The sequence below is a fragment of the Rhipicephalus sanguineus genome, chromosome 9 (genome assembly GCF_013339695.2).
Source record: "Rhipicephalus sanguineus isolate Rsan-2018 chromosome 9, BIME_Rsan_1.4, whole genome shotgun sequence".
In the NCBI taxonomy this organism is placed as follows: Eukaryota; Metazoa; Arthropoda; class Arachnida; order Ixodida; family Ixodidae; genus Rhipicephalus; species Rhipicephalus sanguineus.
The window spans coordinates 54,180,923-54,194,393 of NC_051184.2; the positions used below are offsets into that span (position 1 = coordinate 54,180,923).

Sequence of the window (13,471 nt, forward strand, 5' to 3'; positions counted from 1 at the left end):
AGAGTCTGAAGGTAAACAAGTTTCCAATGGATGCAAAAATCAAAAAGGAAATGGCCCAGCTTGCACTAGTGCAAGCAAGTGCGGAGCGAGTGCTCGGACTACCGAAAAAAAAGCTGCCCTCCCAAGCCCGTGTCCCTTCCCCGCTGATGTGGTTAGCAGGAACATGTAACGCGACTAGTTTTACGTGACTCTGGCGGGCACATGTCAGGTGACTAGTGTTACGTGATTGTGCCGAGAACAGGCCACGTGATTAGTGGTACGTGATTTTGCGTCACGTGGCTAGTGTTACGTGGTTTTGGCGGGGAACATGCCACGTGACTAGTGTTACTTGATTTTACGTCACGTTCCCTCCTTTTTCGTTTGTTTCTCTCTCCCTCTCTCTATTTCTTGCTTCCTCTTTCTTTCTATCTCTTTATCATCCTCTCTCTTTCTTTTTTCTGTTTCCCTCCTTCCTTCCTTTCTATGTCTCTTTCTCTTTCCAATTCTCTTTCTTTTTATCCCTTTATTTGCTACATATCGGCGCACATGTTAGGGAAGATGAAGAAGACGACGAAGAGAGCGCGCCAGCATGATGATGATGATACTGTTTAGCAACACCAGACAAACCACGGCGAGCTACAAACGCTTCGCTGTTAAAAATGATGTGATGACGTGCTTCTGACAACGGCCTGATTCTGGTCATCGGTATTTCGAGGTTAAAGGCGGGAAGTAAAACAGTTCTTGCAATGCACGGTCGCCATTATTGTCAAAAAACCTGCATCGTCTTGACCCTGCGTTTTGAAACATTGACGGGACAACTCTGACTGAGTCAAGGTATGAGGCAGACTTGGTGCCCCCTCATATTATTGGAGGGAAAGAGGGGGGCAGACCCCCCCCCCCCCCCCTTTCCGTTGTCTTCGCCGAGCGCACGCCTATATGCTCATACCGAGGACACTGCGAGAAAAGGCAAACTATGCGCGAAGTGTCGAGCAAACACGACGCACAGCAGGGTCGCTCACTTAAACGCAGAATTTATTCCACTTAGAAGAGCACGGCGACGTTTGCGCTCCTAGCTTCCACGCGACTGCCGTATATGCGGGAAGCACCCGTCTCGCCTTACAATACGGCTGCATGCGCCGGCGCGGAGTCTCCCGTATCCCTTCGGAGTCCGCCGGCTGAAAAGTAATAAGGAGAGGAGAGCAAATAAGCTTCCCGAAGCACTCCCGCTGAATGTGCCATTAGTATACACGTCCTCCGCGGGAGTTGTGCTCATATTGGACGGCTTAAGTATGCGGCTGGACTTAGGGGTCACTCGACTCGAGAGACTAATACCGTTTACAAATGTATGTGCAAGGGGCCGCGCCCCCCATCTTGGCTGTGCCTAATTTGCGGAGGAAATCACGAAAAAAAAAATTATTCCAGCAGAAAAAAATCACAAAAAAAGTTATGCCAGCTTCGCATTAATGGCGCGTAGCCTGAAGGAAGCGGGCAGCCTTGCTCTTTTTCTCTTTATTTTTCATCTTTCTTTATCTTTTTTCCGTTTTTTGTATCTTTTCTTGTATCTGTTTCGTTTAACGCTCGCCCCTGTTGCACTCGGGGGTGGGGCGTGTCCACTTCCTGTGGCGCATACCCACCTATGGAGTTTTTTTTCGCAAGCGTGACCGCACAAACTACTGCGAGCTACAACCGACGCAACCGACGCAAGTTACAATGTATCGACGTATCACTGTAGTAAAAATACCACTTACACTTTGAGCAGCAATGGCACTGCGACCTGGGCGAGTTTGTAATGTTTTGGCTTAAAGTGACAAAGCGCAAAAAACGAGGACCAAGCGGAACACGCACCACGAGTGCGTGTGGTGCGCGGAGGTGTTCCTTTATTCCTATGGTTCTTTTGGGCGCTGTGTTAGTTCAGGATGAACCACTTTGAACACCGTGACATAACGCGTTCTTTCTCATCAAGAGATTTGTCTTTGGCCTAAAGCTTCTAATAAATTGGTGCAATTAGAGCCCCACTTTGTGACGATACGCCGCAGGAGTATGTGCCGCAGGAGTATGTGCCGCGCGAGAACATGAAAAAAGAAAAAAGAAAAACGAAAAGAAAAAGGAAATACTCATTCCAGTCGATAGATGCCGGGCGACAGATAGGAGCTATGATATAGCAGGGATCTGTTAACGCCATGAATGTCACCCAAGAGAACTATCCGGGAATGAGCGCACAAAGCGAACGCAAAGCGTGATCATAGGGATAATGGACAGATTTAGTTGAGCGTCCGCAACAACGTACGGACGTTGCCAGCCATTTCTTATGGCAGGCTGCGTCCGTAGGTTGTTGCGGACGCCCAACTAAATCTGTCTAATAAGGGTGTGTAGCCGATTGCGTGGCGTTAAATGAATGAACGAATGAATGAATGAATGGGGCATCATTCGCTTTTGTAGTTATGAAAAGTCCCGTAGGATTAAGAATGATTTTCTACTCGCCGACGAAAATATAGGACCAACTAAGTGGCATAGTTTAAAACGTCAGAATTACACCTTGTCGAAGATGCGAAAAAAAAAAAAGAAGAAAGAGTGCGGCCCTTACGCGAGCCCATACGGTATTACCCGAGAGATGAATAATCGAGGTCCAGGTATTCCTCTCCTTCTCTCACCACGTCACATACACCACCCTAACGTATAACCAAAACCATAAGCGTGCGCAGGGTTCCCCTTCAGGGGGGGCGAAGGTTCGTCGCAGCGCCCCCCTCCCTATTATGTCAATGTATGCGGCTGCCTTTGCGCCCCTCTTCTCGCCCCCCCCCCTACAATGTATAGGTCTGACTTTGCGCCCCCCCCCTTCTCGACCCCTTGCCCCCCCCCCCCTGCGCACGCCTATGACCAAAACCGTACCGGGATACTTCACGGAATTGATTCTATGTTTCTTCGCGCTTTGAAAGAAAGAAGGATGCAGGAGAGGGGGTATGGGGGTGGGAAACGTTGTGTTTGAGCGAGGACGGCATTTTAGGCCAAGTTAGCGTGCGCTGTATGTGAGCAGGTAAACACACTGTGCTAAAGTTAGGAGACTGCCAGAGAGAGAGAGAAGATGAAATGCAGAGATGTTAACCGGGTTAAGAGACTCGTCGGATACTGACAGACTGCTTACTATCAGACTGTTTATTCAAACTGAAGCGATACACTTAAAAGGTTGTTTGCACAGCGAAATAGGTTTCCGAGTTCGCTATCTCCAACAGACTGGCGGTGCTGTAAGGAACGGATCAAAAAAAGTCTGCAGCGAAGATTTCGATCACGAGTATTTATTTATTTATTTATTTATTTATTTATTTATTTATTTATTTATTTATTTATTTATTTATTTATTTATTTATTCATTTATTTATTTATTTATTTATTTATTTTATTTATTTATTCGTTGATCTACACTTATCTTTGCAGGAAAAGAGTGGCGTATTTGAAGTATTGCTCGCGGCGCAAATCTAACGTTATAGTAAAGAAATGAGTACTGCAAATATCTGCCAAGAGAGTGTGCAGCGAATACTGGAGCATAAAATGCCGGAACTTGGACCTTTAAATGCGTAAGCATTCAAGGTTAAGCAAACATTCTATCCAGCCGGCTCTACAGGTAACTATACCATACAGTCGGCGCAAGGAATAGCCATGCCACACATTGAAAGAAGGGATAGCAGCACAGCAGCTGCAGCAACTAGTCTAGCGCATATATTCCGCACGTCGGATAGTATTTCTCTGTTAACCTCCCTGGCTTTCTTGCATTCCTTCTCTCTCTCCTTCTCTATTTACCTTTGCCGATGAAGCATACGTTCTATTTTTTATCGAAGCTGACAACCACCGGGTGTTCCAAGACTAATTTATCACAACCTTTCGCACGCGGTTGGATTCGACGCTGATTAAGAGTTTCACACGGCGAGCGTCAGATCCCTCCGTATCACGCCGTGGAGCGTGACGTAAACACGCACCTCGTCAAGCTACCCAGCTCAAGCGTGGTCGAGCGTAGCATGCTCTTTTGTCAAATCCCAGCGAGACTCCACAAGCGCAATGAAGTGAACACGGTTGCGAGTGCAGTGACCTCAATCGCTTATCCGAGTTCGAGGACGTAAACAGAACACTTGGATTTAGTGCTCGCCAATCTTGATATATGTAATCGCGAAAGCGACAAAGCATTGAGGATTCGATCGAGGATTGGTGAAGAGTTTGGCGCGAATCAATCCAAAACTTTCATGAAAGAAAGATCTGCAGAATATGTGTATCACTGACACGTCTGCAACGCTGCGCAGTAAAAGGGTATGACTGCTCAAACTTTTGCATGCCTTGCGACGTGAGTACACAACTAATTTTTCATCCACATTATTGTCTTTCAATTTAAGTGAGAATCATTACACTACAGTTAAGAAACGACAAATAATGTCCCTTATGCTTTCAATGGGTTAATGGTCAGTCGGCTTTATTAGTTTTGTCTAATACAGAAAAACGAGCCCCTCGGACTGTTCTCATACTTTCGTATTTGCGACGTGAGTGACATTTCTGACCGTTTACGCGCGGCGATGGTCGGCACATCCTTCCATCTTGGTACGTCTATGACCCGCCGTGGCAGCCTAGCGGTTGAGGCATCGCACTGCTAAGCCCAGAGGAAGTGGGTTGGATTCCCTAATACGGTCACCGGATTTCGAAGGGGATTTAATGCAAGAACGCGCGTGTACTCTTAAAGGGACCCTCCCCAGGTCTGGTCACACTGAGATGACAAGCGCAATGCATACTTTGCGTGCGCACGATGGCGTCTGCCAAGATTTAGCTACGCGGAGAGCCCAAATTTGCTACGTGGCCTGGTGAGGGGCCCTTTAAAGTAGAATAGCACGTAGAAACTATCGTGTCAATATATAACCACGAGGAAATAAATGCCTGTCATTCCATAAATTTTCAAACAAAACTTTATCACGAAAACCATTACGGTACTTTAGGTGAGCAGTGAGAGGCCCACGGATGAATGATACCGGCACTGGTTTCCTCGAAAGCTGCAAGCTTTTTTTGTTATATATATTTTGTCTTTACTCGTTTTGTCAAGTTTAGTTTCTCTACTCCACTTTCACGACAAAAAAATGAACGTTGTATATAAACTCGAAATAGGTGAAAATCACTTTTGAAGAGCAAAAGGTGGCTATGAAAAAGTTAGAAGAGCCTGTGGCGACCACTACGCACAGACCTACGCAGCCTCCGTCTCGTCACTGATTAGCCCGGCGTGACACAGCTACCTGCTGCAATACGCTTCCGATAAAAGACAGCGCCACGCAGTTTCACCGGAGGCTTACGTCACCACCGCTGGCTATATAACCCAAGCTACCAAGCTTGGTTTCATGTTTGTTTCTCTAACCTTCCGAAGCGCAGCATCGGCATGCTTGCCCTGCTGCTGCTATCACGTTAACATCGTTTTGTTTTATGTTGGGATCCGTCCTTCACCGACCCCGCATCCCACATCTGGTGACCCGGAAAACGAACAAACCGCACCGCCATGACCCAGACCTTGGAATGACCTTCCAGAAGATTCCACGGGACCTTCACGCCGAGTCAACCGACATCTGACACGCCTATCACGATGGCGCTGCGACCGGATGAAACCACGGCGCACTGCATCTTGCTGCCGCCGGAGTTTCCCGAATTCTGGCCGCAATGTCCAGCCATCTGGCTTATCAAGATGGAGGCTGGTTTCTCCCTGCGTAACATCGTCTTGCAGCAGGACAGGTACGCCATCACGGTAGCTATGCTTCCTCCTGCTCTGCGACGCGTTGTGCCTCCTCCTGGGCCGCAGGCATACGACCAACTTCGAGGGTTCGTGCTAGCCCCACCGCAACCGGCAGCGCCACGTCACATACTCCCTGCCGCGCTACACGTAACCACAGAGCCATTGCAAGACATCGCTTTCGACGCGGCGCACAGGACGACACAGTGCACGTCACGTGCCACGACTGAGTATCGCCTGCCGCCAACTGTTTTGCCTGCCACTCCTGCCATCGCCGACGAACAGCCTTTGGTAGAGTGGTCAACGCCTGTGGACACCTCGGTGAGCATGACTGCATCAGCGCCTACTGATCCTGGGTGCGACACCCAAACCAGCGCTGCCTGTCACGTTTTCGCTGGCACCACGAATGTCACCCTAAACGAGCCACCTCAGACTGTCCCGACCACGCTGGTTGGTTTCGAACATCAGACTGCCCCGACCGCAGATCCTTCTCAGGCTGTCGAGCGGCAGCGCAAACAAGATGACGCCCGCACCGACCGCGACCACCCGGTCCCAGTCTCCCCGGACGGACCACCACAAGGTCACACCTGGCACCCCAACCCTGGTCATCCCGCAGAATCTGGGGCCAAGGCCCAACATCATTCTGGCGCCGCCGCGCATGATGCCGCCCCCCTCGTTTGCCATAGTCCCAGGACAGCCCCTGACACTACAACAGCTACAGGCCATGCTGCACGTGCAGACCATGCTGGCCCAGCCCACGCTGGGTGCGTTCCAGACAGACCAGCGCCAGTCCCTGGTGTAGGTACCGACGTTCACCCAGCCGCAGATATTGGCGCAGGACCACCACCATCCCGTCATGACCACCACGACGGTGTTGCATCCGGCGCCGCCGCAACATCTCCCCGTGTATGTCTCGGCGCCCATGACGTCGGCGACGGTACACCACCAGCCACAGGCGCCTACTACAACGGCGCCACCAGCCGCGGAGAAGCCCTTGAAAGCGCCCACGTACACAAGCGCGCCCGGTGCAACCGCTTTTTCGCGGATCCACTCGGCCCTCCTGAAGCGTCTCTCCGCAGCGCCGCCCGTCAGCGGAACGGCTCGGAAAATCCACTAGGTTTCTACACCCGTCCTCTACGCCACTCTCAGCCCCGACCCCCAGGAAAAAATTGAGCACCGGTTCGCCACTCCGTGTTACCGACCAGGACAGGACCGACTCAAGCCCGCGTACATCGCGGCGAACGAACCTGGCAGCGCCACCCTTTCAACTGGCGTCCGTCCATAGCCACCGACGTCGCAGCCCGCTCCTTTCACGACACGCTCTGGACGTCTGGTACGCCTCCCAGATTTCTACAGGCTCTGCACTCCGCGGGGGGGGGGGGGGGTGATGTGGCGACCACTGCGCACAGACCTACGCAGCCTCCGTCTCGTCACTGATTAGCCCGGCGTGACACAGCTACCTGCTGCAACACGCTTCCGATAAAAGACAGCGCCACGCAGTTTCACCGGAGGCTTACGTCACCACCGCTGGCTATATAACCCAAGCTACCAAGCTTGGTTTCATGTTTGTTTCTCTAACCTTCCGAAGCGCAGCATCGGCATGCTTGCCCTGCTGCTGCTATCACGTTAACAAACATCGTTTTGTTTTATGTTGGGATCCGTCCTTCCCCCACCCCGTATCCCACAAGCCCTTTGTCTAGAGTCGCCTGGAAAATGTCACCTGGCTGCTTGTCCTTGCATTTCGCACGAGGCGTTCACCAAAGCCACATGCTCAAAGTAACTGTGATTCGCAAGCTCTCATGATGGAAGAAACAATTTTAAAAAGTAAATCTTTGCCCCATAGATGAGCTTTCATTTCTACATTTAAAATGCATTTTTTCTCAAGATGCCATTTTGGGCAACTTGTTGAGTTTGGACATCATGTATTTGGCACTATTGATGAGCAGATAGGAACAGAAATTTTCCCAGACATTCCTTAACACGTGAAAAGTGCAATAATGGCTCTCAAAACCTGATATCAATTATATAATTACTACGAACTTAATGTAAGCAATTAGTATTGGTTGACCATTTTAAGACTTCTCATATCATTTTTCTTGTTTATTAAAATGTCTTATATACACTTTCTAGTTAGTTATTTGCATTCTACAGTTAAAGTGGAGCAATATAAGCCAATAATGTCCCATACCATGAAAGTTTAGCGACACAAGAAGTGTGTCCAAAAAGAGCCATATTTTATACATTGCCATGGTACAAAACGAAAACTATGCAACTTTCTATAAAACTGATTACATATTTAGAATAACAACTACGTAAACAGCTAAAATTTCATTGCCCTACGTTACACATTAGGGAAACTTTTTTTTTCTCGAGTAGCATCTCCCCTTAAGGCGGGAACAAACAGCGATAAACGCGGGACGGTCACACTACGACAGACAGTGCGCTCTAGCAGTGCTCGTTCCTGTCTTAATGATCTAGTGGCCAGCCCAGTTAGGCGCACTCCTGTAGTGCTGAGTAATGTCGAGTAATATTTGCTACTTTAGTATTGTATCGAATTGCGTTTCACCTCTCTTCTTTTTGTACGGACGGGTCCGCTGCTAAAGGGAACACTTGCGTTTCGGGAATGTCCGGATTTCACTCTCCTGCAAAAGCCTAGTGGCTTAGATTTGGATAACACTACTGATGGCTGACAATTACGAACCCTTATGATAGATTATTAACGTGCACGAACAATATTTCCGCATCCGCTAGCCGGTTGGGGGCCAACGAAATGAAAGTTGCTAATGCGAGTGTTCCCTTTAACAGTGGACCGTACTGTACACACTGTATGTGTACACACCGATTGCAAACACATAGTAGCCGTCGTGCCTTGCGCACATACTAGAGCTGGCTAAATGTTGACTATCGTTGGCGACTGTCGGATAAAATTCAGCACCTAATGCTTCTCATGCGCGACTGTTTCTCATAGTAAGATTCACGGCAATTTATTTCGCGTACGGGATGCTCTGGAGCCTTGCTGCACTTTCGGGGCGGCAAAGTAGTCGCGTGTCTTTTGAGCCGGTGAACTGGCAGCTGGCTTACGTCAGCAGCATGTTGCGCGGCATTGACCCAGTGCCGTGCCCCTGGTCTCCCCACGCCACCGGCGTGTACGGTTTGGGAACGGAATGCAGGTCATCAAAGCACGCAGCAGAGGCCAAGGGTGTAAGACGCCGCGCGGCCTTACGCTCTAACACTGATGATCAGCCCCCCTGCCACTGAGCTATGGCGGATTAACTGCGGTTTAAGAGTGGTTGCGCAGAGAAGACCCTTATAATCACTTTTAAATCGCACGTAGCCCATGCGACCCACACAATAGTAATAATAATAATAAAATAAAATAAATATAAAATAATAATAATAATAATAATAATAATAATAATAATAATAATAATAGTACTAATGAATCAATCAATCATTTATTTAACGTGCCCAGGAACAACCGTAAGGTCTTTGTGCAGGCGCACGCAAAAAAACAATAAAAATAAACAATACAATACAGACAGTTTTCAGAAATAAAAAGAGCAAGAACACGTAGACAAAGAGAAATGAACACAAAAGGGGAGGAGTACAATAAGACAACACGAGAAATATTGACGGGGAATAAAAAATTAGATTGCATATATACAACTATGTGGAAAGACTGACAAGGGTAGACTTTGTACATTGTGCCACACTATGTCAAAACAGTGCAAAGCTCGGATAAAAACAATGATTGTGGGCTATGAAAAACGTCAAGATCAAGAAAATTAACATTATAGAGACTTTGTATTCTGTGAACGGTAGAGTGTGGGAAGAAGCAGGCGGGTACATGAAACGGTCTGTTCTCTCTAGTTAACTTAAGCGGAATTCGAAAATTTACACAATTGAGAAGTACAGGGCAGGATATGATACCGTGGACTAGCTTGTAAAGAAATAAGAAATCAGAGCGATTTCGTCGGCAGTGACGTGATGGCAGTGATAATAATTCAGCAGTATTTGAACGAGATCCAGTCATTTCTAGCAAAGCGATGGTTATATATGCTAAGGAATTTTTTCTGGACTCGTTCAATGGTGTTAGCGCTGGATTGAGCAATGCCATTCCATATCACGGACGCATACTCAAGTTGTGGCAGACATAATAATAATAATAATAATAATAATAATAATAATAATAATAATAATAATAATAATAATAATTTATTATACACATCCAGAAATAGTAAACAGAAACGGGCCTGTCTAAGCTCCACGAAGGCGTGTGACTAGGCCCGGTAGAGCAGGTTACAGTGGTATGGTTAGACGGTGACATATTTTTTTTGATAGCAAACTGACAACTCATAGATACAAATGCTTGTTCACACCCAATAATTTTGACCTAGAAGTAGTCTATAACAACCGCGATTTCACAAATCAAAGAATAACTTTTTCAACTGCTTTTTTAAAGTAACCGAACAGAACTCTTGAGGTAACTTATTTTAATAATAATAACATTCTCTGGCGTTTTACGTATCAAAACCACGATATCATTACGAGGCACGACGTTACAGAGGGCTCCGAAAATTTCGATCATCTGGCGTTCTTTTAACGTGTACAGACATCTCACGGTATACGGTCCTCTAGCATTTCGCCTCCATCGAAATGCAGCCGCTGCGGAAGGGATCGAACCCGCGACCTTCGGGTCAGCCTCAGAGCACCTCCGTACCACCGAGGCAGGCAAGAAAAATGCCACACTATCGCATACCAGACACGTTACGAAATACCCGCGCGTACCGCATAGAACAGTTTCATAGTTCGTACGTCAAACTTTCAAAAAATGTGCTTTTATAACTCATATTACGTGTGAAGAGCGACACCCCCACATTTTAATGTGAGCTGCTATACTCGCGGACAACTTTTCTTGGCAATGAAGCGAAGGCTACAGAGCCACAATGCACGTATCCTACCGCTAATGAATGTAGTCCCACAATGTATTTTCTGCGTGAGGTGTATAAAATACTCCTTCATTTTCTACATGTAGCTTTTTGAGACGGAACGCAGCGCACACAAGCGAGATATTTGCATTTCTGTTACTTTATACGTTGTCACTTTGCATTTTTGCGTGCGTGAAAAAGTCGCGCCTTTTACCCGTACCTTAGACGCTGAGCAGCGTTTGCGTCGAAATGCAACGCTAGCCATCACACTCTACGGCGTTACGAGACGCGCGCCTAACCGGACTACTCAGCGTAGCAGTACATGTGCAGACGCTCCGCCCCGTAGCTTTCCCTTCAGTGCCAAGAAAAGTTGTCCGCCTGTATAATAGATTCAAAGTATCCCACTTCAAGAATCGGACCGATTCCCTTATTCAACATTTTACGGTTGTCGCGAAGCCGCTGAAGTCAGGCTTGTCGCCAGAATTAGCGCACCGTGTAAGTAATTCAAAATATACAGACAAATAACTACCGAAAGAAATAAACATACAAATAATCATATAGTGTGTTTGCACACCTTGTGTTCAACCGTACACGACATATTCATTGCCCTTTTTGTTTCGTATGATATGCGAGTAGTAGTAACCGGTGCCGCCATAAAGGCACCAACCTCTCCTATAAAGCATTAAAATTAAAATAAGAAAAAAAGACGTACTGTGGCACTGTGTTCCCCAACGAATGCGGAATTTAGGAACAAGAACATTAGGAACAAGAAAAGAATAAGAAATTAAAAAAATAATCAGAAGCACTATGTACATATACAATATGTGGCGTATAAAGCACGAGCAGATTCTAAGGACATAGTCCAGTACATATAGCGGATAGAGTCCGTACATATAATTTCTTTTTGTGCACTTACATATATCGTGACTATGGGATATGTTCATTAATAATTCAACACTATTTTACAAAGCATTAATCACTCTAACACGGATGTAATCAGCCAGTTGTATTATCAACCAACCACCTATGTTTCTCGAACGCGAGCTCACCAATTAAAAATACGTGAATTTCCTTTTAAGGGCGAAGCTTTCCACTACTATTTCTTTGTTCGCACTATAAAAGATTGGAACACTGTGCCACCTGACACTGGTTATATTTTCAAATGACGATTTTTTTTCCACGCTTTATGAATCTACTTTTGCGTGCTTGGCTATATGCACTGTGCTCTCCCTTCTGTAATGCCTTATGGTAAAGCACGCACTTAATTGATAAATAAATAAATAAATAAATAAATAAATAAATAAATAAATAAATAAATAAATAAATAAATAAATAAATAAATAAATAAATAAATAAATAAATAAATAAATAAATAAATAAAAATAAATAAATAAAATGAGGTTTACGTGCACGCGCATGAAGTGTTGACTCCGTTATGTTTCGACTCGTTAGAAATGAAAGTTTGATACAGTTGTCTTATAACCGAACGTGAACGAAATATTGCCGCGCTGTAGCTTCATGAATGAGCACGGACAAGATATAACGAAATGCTTATTTGCTTCCTTTAGTTCGATAAAACATTAGCGGAAAGGCTTCCTCATGAAGCATTCCTCTAAGGCTTCGGATAAGCTGACGTCATGGTGAGGGTAAAGACAATTGTCTGCAGTTTTATCCGCTAATTTAATAGTGCCACAGGAAGCCTTGTATTACGTGTACGCTAATTAGGTTACTACTTGTTATTCAAAACAAGCAAGAACGACTGGATAAGTTACATTTAGCATAACGTATTGTCGTAAGTCGACAGTGAATAAGAGAGCACGAATTGAAGAGTCCAGCTGAGACTGGCTTCCGGCGGCCATCTTGTTTATGTGTCATCGCACAAATTTGTGAATAACACGCAAATACGTCACTAACCGTGATACCCGTGTTATCACCGCAACGTGACAATTCCAACTAAACGATCATTGTTTTCCTTCCGACACGTTTCCACATATGTTTAGCATTGTATTCGGGAAACCACCTTTATTAGATCAAGCGCTTCATTACGAAGGAAGAAAAAAAGAAAGGTAACGCGAACGTAAAGAACCGAAGCGTACAAAATAACATTGTAGATACTGTACGCAGCCCACTCGTTTGCTTGTACGCTTTTTTCCATTAGTCACCGACGAGATGGTTTCCACAAAAGTTGAACTAAAATTTAATTCGATAAAAAAAAATGATTTGACCAGACTGCGTGAACTAAGAACGTTGACAAAAGTGTAAACACAACGTGATGTTGACGAACCGCGGCACAAACGAGATTACAGTGCTGGGAATAGAATGCGTTGTTTACGGGCGTTCACCCGATGACGCAACGCTACAGTGTTCGCGTGCCGTTACTGACAGCTTAAAACGAGACGTAGCGGCACTCTTTAACTGCCTTGAGCGAGAATAGAATAGTCTGACTCTTATATATAGGGCTCGTAATCTGATAACGCCCGTAAGCGGAAAAAAATAACACGCACAGAATCTTGACGTTTTCATTCTCAAGATCACGTTATGATTTCGCGGCATGCCGTATTGTGGACTCGGGATTAAATGCGACCGGTTCCGGTCATTTAACGTGCACCTAAATCTCAGTACACGGGTGTTTTTTTTTTTTTGCATTTCGCCCACATCGATAATGCGGACACCGCGGCCGGGAGTCGAACCCGCGTCCTCGTGCGCAGCTGCGCGACACAGCAAACCGCTAAGCCTCCGTGGCGGCTACAGTACACTTTACCGTGTACTGTAGCTAAAGTACACTTACTGACATCAACGGGTTAAGAGTACGCCTCTT

At 46.1% G+C, this 13,471-nt stretch overlaps 1 protein-coding gene across 3 annotated transcripts in view; it reads right to left on the minus strand.

Moving 5' to 3' along the window:
• Positions 1-13,471, minus strand: part of LOC119405177 (receptor-type tyrosine-protein phosphatase kappa) — a 190,352-nt gene that overhangs the window by 100,218 nt on the left and 76,663 nt on the right. The gene's annotated exons all lie outside the window — the stretch shown is intronic.